The 7,416-nt window shown below is 46.1% G+C and overlaps 1 protein-coding gene across 1 annotated transcript in view; it reads right to left on the reverse strand.

The window, feature by feature from the left end:
• KLF15 (KLF transcription factor 15) overlaps positions 1–7,356 on the reverse strand; it is a 30,989-nt gene extending 23,633 nt beyond the window's left edge. The window contains exon 1 of the mRNA XM_031607455.2: positions 7,291–7,356. The gene's annotated coding sequence lies outside the window, so the exon portion shown is untranslated. The remainder of the gene's footprint in view (positions 1–7,290) is intronic.
• Positions 7,357–7,416: the final 60 nt, after the last annotated feature.

Consider the following 7,416-nt stretch of genomic DNA (forward strand, 5'->3'; position numbering starts at 1 on the left):
TCAACTAGCCCTTGAGAATGGCTTAGCCATAGCTCAGGCTCAGTTAGCACTGAAAAGTCTACAGGAAACTAAATATGAGGATAACAGAACTCTAAGCATTCTTTCAAGAGCCTTTCCCACAGCCACCACTGATCTGAGCAGCTTTAACAAGCTTCATTAAATTCTGTTTGGGAAACTTGCAAAGGGGATACTGGCCAGAGGGGCTGGATCTGAAGGACAGGCACCAGCTGGCTTTCACTGCAGGGTACAGCCTTGGGATCAGCAAACTTCAGTCTGTGTAACACGTGGCAGGACACTGGAGAGCGTGCAGCACAGCAAGCACTTGCAGGCTCTTCTCCATGCCTGGATAGTGTCCTGCTGCATTCCTATAATTTGAACGTTAGCTGCTGTATCAAGATGTTTCCCAGTGACACAGAGGCTGCCAGTCTAAGCCTGAACCAAAGCTGCTCCAAAAAGTCGTGATTTACTTTGGACACGCTGCTGCTGGCAGGGGGAAAAGTGATGGGAAAGCAGAGAGCTCACCGAGCTGCTCCTCTGGCACCAGCTGAGCAGAGCCAACATTTCAAAACCCCTGGGGAGATGGATGGGAAGGGAAACCATTTCAGTGGGCACCTGAATGCAATCAAGCCTCTTCAGCAACAGAAATGACTGTCATCCCTGTGCCGTGCCTCAGCCTTCCAGTGTTGCAAAATCCCTCCTCATGTTATATGCAGGCAGTAGGGTTTCTAATTTAGAAGCTGTGCTGGAACAAGAACAGAAGAGGCATTCAGGGTTGAGGGTTTCATCTGGCACAAGTCTGCAGTCACCAGTGAGATTGCTGCTGTACCTGAAAGCAGCTCCCATCAGAAGCTCTGAGCACCACTGCTCCCGTTCCCTCAATGACAAGTCCACCTACTATCTCTGGTGTGGCCATTTAGATGTAGCTGCTAGGATCAACTCAAGGAGAGATCACAAAACCTGTGGAGGAGCAGCCCCCAGCCCAAAGGCAGCAATGCTGGTGCTTGCTCCAGGCAGCCCAGCTGTGTTTAGCACATGGGTGCTGATAAGGAGAGATGCTGGTGCAATGTGGGAAGTAAATGTAAGGAGGAAAACATCAATTAACCTTATCTCCTCACCCCTAAAATCAGATAGCAGCATGGAAGCCAGTCACTAAGCCCTCAGTAATCAACAAGACACCTCCAGAAGGAGGATGGGCAGAGAACTCAATGCAATGAGAACCAAGTCAGACGGAGCCACTTACCTAAGGCATCAACCTCAGGAGACATCTGTCTGCATCTGAGCTGTGAGGAAAAAAGGGTTTTTCTGCAAACCAAAGGGACCCATGGGGAGCAGGTGTCATTCAGCAATGACAGCATTCACACCTAGGAAGAGAGAACAGCCAAAAAAAATGAAGTTACACTAGAATTAGTGTTGGCAGCACTGCTATGAGAGAATGCTATGAGAGAATGCTCAGAGGAGGGGGGGAGGTTTTAGGTCCTGTCTGTAAAGGCACAGGGGACAAGCACCATTTAGAATGTGACCGGTTCTGTGTTACAGGACAGGGACTTTTGACCTGCCTTGGAAAAGAAAGAGGGTGACAGCTCAGGAGGACCCATCCCCTCTGCTGCGGGCTCTGAGGACAAGAGCTTGAACCAACTGAGCCCCCGTCTGCACCCAGCACTGGAGCAGGAAGGGCAGGAGTAGCGATAGAGCCTTGTTACTCAGATGATGCCTTTCCTTTGTCTCTTAGGAAGGAATTGGAGACAAGGACAAGACCAAAGAACTGCCAATCTGTAACAGAGCAGCAGTCAAGTGTCCGGCTTCCAGCAGAGGCAAAGTTTGGATGTATTGGAGGAAAATCTTCGATAGCATCCCAGTTCCAGGAAGAGTGCAATACGTTGAGTGTTTGCTCATGTTGGGATAGCTGCAGAACCATAGCAGGGCAGACGGGCTATTTATAAGTGTATCAGATGTCAGCTAAGCTCTCTGCACTTTCTGCAGAGCACACAAGCCTAATGAGAAGGGACACAGGCAGAGAGAAGCAAATGTGCACAGGTTAAAGAGGTGTCCATTAATACAATACATATCAGGAAGAACAGCAGCTGGCCCCATGCCCAGCACTGCTTACAAGGCCTCCCCAAGCCAAGGAAGATCACTTTACTACCAGTACCGTGAGAAAAAAGGGCTGAGAATGCTGAGTTTGATGGCTGTGCATTATTAGATGGAGAATTGTTTGCCCCTGAAAAAAGAGGATCCAAACCTATTCATAGATATTTCATTATGCCCTAAGTATGTGGTGTGTAACAAAACAAGAGGCCTGCTAAAGAGTTACTTACCTCTCTCCAAACCTACAACAAGAGAGCTAAAATAGACCTAAGCACAGTCAAAATATAGTTGTTCCAATTAATGTTCCAGCTAGCATCTGCTCTTTTTAATTAGTTGAAGTCTGGTTTCGTCTGGAGACAGAATTGCTGAGCAGAAGCACGCTGGCTTCTTTTCTGCTTAGCCTGCTCTTCTGATCTCTCTTGATCTTTGGAAACTTTTTCCCCACTTCACAGAGGCTAGAGCCTCTTGTGCATTCGGTGCTCACAGGTTCTCCATACATTTCATTGCAATCAGCTTCAAATCTGTTTCCAGTAGAGGGAAAACTGTTTTTGCAGTTGGCCTCCCTACCACGTACACACATCTCTGTGTTAGTGCATTGTTTCATTTACTGGCGACTCAATTTTCTTCTGCAAGCAGGCATTTTTGTTGAGCAGATGCAAGTGGAAGGAGAAGGGCTCCCCAGAACCTGTTAACCTTCCTGTTTTGCTCGAAGCTTGCTGATCCTTCACCTCACCCTTTGTAACGCAACCTTTGAGGATCTGCATGTTTCAGTTGCACACAGATGAATAATTTACAAGCCACGGCTGTTGGAACAAACAAACTCCTGCTCTGCCCTTCTGCTCTGTCCAAGCCCTCGATGGCTCGTCTTAAATTTCCCTCACTTTGCTAAAACCTCCAGGACTTCAGCAGCATTCAGAAACCTTTAAAGAGAAACTGGTGAGGGAACAGCAGAGTGGCATTGCAGAGCAGCAAACAGTACCCACAGCAAGTATTCCTTTTATCTCTGAGCAGGGCATTGACCTGTTGTACAAACTCCGGGTAGGAAAGCCACTGGCAAAGCAACCTCAGATGTAATATTTACCCAAGAAGAGACATTTCAGTGCAAAACAAACTACAGGATCTGCTGACGTCCTGGTGGAGAAAACCAGTGGGCATTCACTCAGGTGCAGTCAATGGGATAGGAACAGGATGTGGAAACTTTCTAGCATTTCCAAGTAACAAGGCTGCCCTTGCATGAGTTTTCACTATCCGTGATTGCAGCTGCACAGTTACAAGAAGCTCCATGTGTGGTATCAGTGCTTTGCTGAGCCCCACAGCTCCACATTTCGAGCAGAGATGTAAACTGGAGGGTCCTGCAAGAAAACAGCCAGGCTGGCACCAAACATTTACAAACTACTGTGACCGGTACCCAGCGATGCCTCATTCTCTGGCAAGAGAAGGTAGATCCTATGAGCTACCCTGGGGATATGAGCTACAGTTTTGGATCACAGATAATAGCTCCTGTCAGTGCTTCTCTGGAGCAACAGACAGACAGGATTGAAACAGCTCTGGAGCAAAGTGAATAGCAGGGTTGTTTTTATCTTTAATCCTTTCCACATGAGCAGAAATGGTTTGGAGCCATAAAGCATGTGCTCTCTTTTGCAGCTCTTAGAAATCAGCCTGACCCATGACTTTAGGAATCCTTCTTGTTTTGACCCACATGCCCCTCCGAAGGAACTATGTGTGCAGGGTGCATGGGATCACCGGTTCCACCACCACAAACAGCAGTTTGACCATCTCCCTAAGCACAGACTGGCACTGACAGAAGCAATCCCACCATCCCATGCTTCTCTTCCTCAGCCCATCATGGTGAGCAAAATAAGAGGATCTTTTCCTCGGGCAGGGTATTTTTCAGCTGGATTGGTTCCCATGCAGTCACAGCAGCTGTAGTTTTGCCACAAAGCAAGCGCCAGGAAAACGGCTGGAATGGAGCCTTAAGAGCTTAATGTAAAATCACGAAGTTGCAACCTCATGTTCCTGGGTCAATTGTCCCTGCAAATAGCAAGAATTTATAGCCCTGGTTAGGCAAGTCTCTTTGGCTTCAGCTCTGTGGCTCTCTTTACAATGGGCCAAATGCAAACTCCTAGGCCCCAGATGTACTTAGCTTTGAGGGAAAGCTGGAACTATTTTTCGATTTGGGATTAGGGCTAAACAGTTTTTCAGAACTGGCCTTGAAATTGCAACAATATCATTTATTTATATCATTACCAAAGCAAGGCAGTGGGGCCATTCAGGGGCCCAAGCTCAGCCTCCTAGACCTACCTTCTGTTATTTGGAGAACATCTGAAATCTGCATCCTCAGAGATTTTCATATCAGCTGGGAAAGGCCTTGGGCAGCCTACGTTAGCCCTGCTTGGAGCAGGAGGTTGGACCTGGGATCAGGAGCTAGCAAAGCCTCACATAAACATGGCTGGAGATGGCTGAGCCACAAAGCAATGCCATTTGGGAAAGACCACTGAAAGCCTCTGGTCTTCATTTTGGGTGAGGTAGCCCAGGAAGACACTGGGAGTAAGGACCAGTGGCAGGATGACCTGAATAAGTCCTGCTCCATCAGCCTGTTTGCCAAGATGAGAGCTGAGCTGGCAGGTCTTCTTGCAGAGCAGTCGCTGGGGGCATTTCTTCTTCAAGAGCCAGAGGCTCTTCTTGGTACTCCTCATGGCTGGAAAACTCACTATAACATAAAAGGATGGGAAATGGGGGTCACTGAGCCCTGCAATACAAGATTGCTGCCAACCTGTGGCTGGCCTCCAGCTAAAACAATTCACCTTGAGATAAAATGCCTCCTTGAAGAAAGCTTCAGATGAAGGGAAAGGTTAAGCAGCAGCGCTACTCAGACTGCAATCAGACAGAGCTGGCCACCTCCAGTAGAGCACTTATACTGTATGTGCTATGGACACTCAGTGTAGATCCCTTCCTCCTGCCTTGAGTGCTACCCTGGAAACTGGCTCTGATTTGCCTTTCTTCCTCTTGGGATACTTTGGGTTCTGCAGATGCACTGTTCAGCACAAAACAGAAGAACAAGAGCTCCAGAGAAAGAAAATAACCACCAATCAATGTGGTGTTTCTGTGCCACTTACTGTTAGTTAGGTTGTTCCCTTTGTGTGCTGTGTATCAGGGCTCACTTTGAAGAAATTGAAGTGGAAAAACTTAAACAAATGAGTTTCCTTGAGAAGACTTCAGGCAATGGGGAGATGGCTGCTCAGTGACCTGTGCAGTATCCTGGGTACACAGGGAGTTTCCTGTAAAGATAAGACTACAAAGGAATATTTATTTACCGAGATACTTCTTTAGCTTTCATCTCTGGCAGCATTTCTCAATCAGCCGTTTCAAAATGTTTTGCCAACACTAATTAACCCTCACAGCACCTGTGGGGTAAGGATCAGCATCCCCACGTCAGAAAAGGAGCAGAGAAAGCAAGCAACTCCCTCCAAGGAAGAAATACAGAGAGCAAAGAAATAAACATATCACAGAATCATTACGGTTGGAAAAGATCTCTAAGGTCACCTAGCCCAAATGTGCACCTACCATCAATATTGCCCACTAAGCCACATCCCTAAGTATCACATCTACACGGTTCTTGAACAACTCCAGAGACTGCAACTCCACCACTTCCACAGTTCATTTGGAGACAAGAATATCCTGCAGTCCCAAGTCTACGCCATAACAAAACCCTCCCCTAAAGGCCCCTGGGTCTGCAGACATCATCCTGCTGGAAACACAAGAGGCAATCCTCAACTCTTACCATGCAAACAGCTTGTCTTCCCAGATCTGTAACAGGGAAGCACGGACCAGGCATTTAATAAGGCCCAAAATGCAGTGCCCTGAAGCAATATTGCACAACCAGAAATCCCTAATGAGCTACAGCACCAGTCAGCTGCACACCCTATGCCACCAAGCAGCCCTTCCCATGATGTGCACATGATATTCATTCCATTCATTAACCAAGTTAATGGTGGCTAAGAATAGACCCCAGATGTCCTTCTGGCCTTAAAAACTTCTTTGCCCTCAAGGAAACACAAAAGCCTAAGTGGCTTATGGCACGTGTGAGATATGAGCCACCAACACCATGAGAAGCTTCCACATATCCAAACATTCCCAAAACACAATTCCGATTTTAAATAATCCCTGTTCCAGTTTTGGGAAGTCAGAGTTTAGCACAAAACAGAGCAATGGATATATATTGCTCTACATGATGTAGGGATTAGGCCAGACAGAACTGTAGCTGTTCCAATCCCTTCATTCTCTGTGTTATCTGTTTCTGTGATAGCTACTACTGCAAATTTGTAATCCTGTAATAAACTGGTATTTATAAACAAAGAGCATTTGATATTACACCTTTAGAAAAGTGAATTTTAAGTACAGTTTACTCCTAAATCATTTTTGTGGTAGTGGAAATTATTCTACAGTCTTATTTTTGATACATACTCCCATTACATCTGGGAAATTTCCTAAAATATATCAAAAATATCCTATGATTTTTGTATCAGTGCTAAGAATCAAAGTACTCATATACAGAATAAAGTTTTTTTTTTTTTTCTCTGTAAGCATTTCCCTTCTGTTGCCTAAATCCAATCTCTTGATAATCAGCAATCACGGAAAAGAATTAAAACAATCAAATGGGATTTTGCACTTACAGAAAAGCGTGCTATTTATTGCATGACTTATTCAGATGGAAAAAGCTGTTTGGAAACCTATCTGTAAATAAAGGAAACTGCTATTTTGAAAAGCTGAAATTATTTTAATAGAGACTCTGAAAAAGAATATGATCCATTTGGAATTGATTTGGTCTTCTCAGAAGCAGGAAAGAGAAAATACAGAAACCGGAGATCGTTTCTTCCTTAAAACACATTACTTTCCTCAACTGATAGTTTATCAAGTCATATAGGATCATAAAATCATTTAGGTTGGAAAAGACCACTAAGACCATCCAATTCAACCCCAACCATCCCCACTGACCACATCCCTCAGTGCCACATCTCTCAAACACCCCCAGGGACGGTGACTCCACCACTCCCTGGGCAGCCTGTGCCAGCGACTAAAAACTGCAGTCACTTCCACTGCCAGGGCTCCAGCTCCCAGTTCCACATCCCAGTGCTTCACTGTGGAGATGGGGTTAAGCACCTGAGCCCCTTTTGTACCTGAGAACTTAGGAATGCATGGCAATACCTGTGTTGTGATGCTTCTCACTGCAACTGGACCCTGTGAGCCTTCTCTCTGCTGCACCAGGCCAGGAACATTTGTCCCAGACACAGGGAGCCCAGCTACACGTGTCACCCGGCAGCGGGAGCCCAG

This window comes from Phasianus colchicus, chromosome 11 (genome assembly GCF_987193195.1).
Source record: "Phasianus colchicus chromosome 11, bPhaCol1.hap1.1, whole genome shotgun sequence".
Lineage (NCBI taxonomy): Eukaryota > Metazoa > Chordata > Aves > Galliformes > Phasianidae > Phasianus > Phasianus colchicus.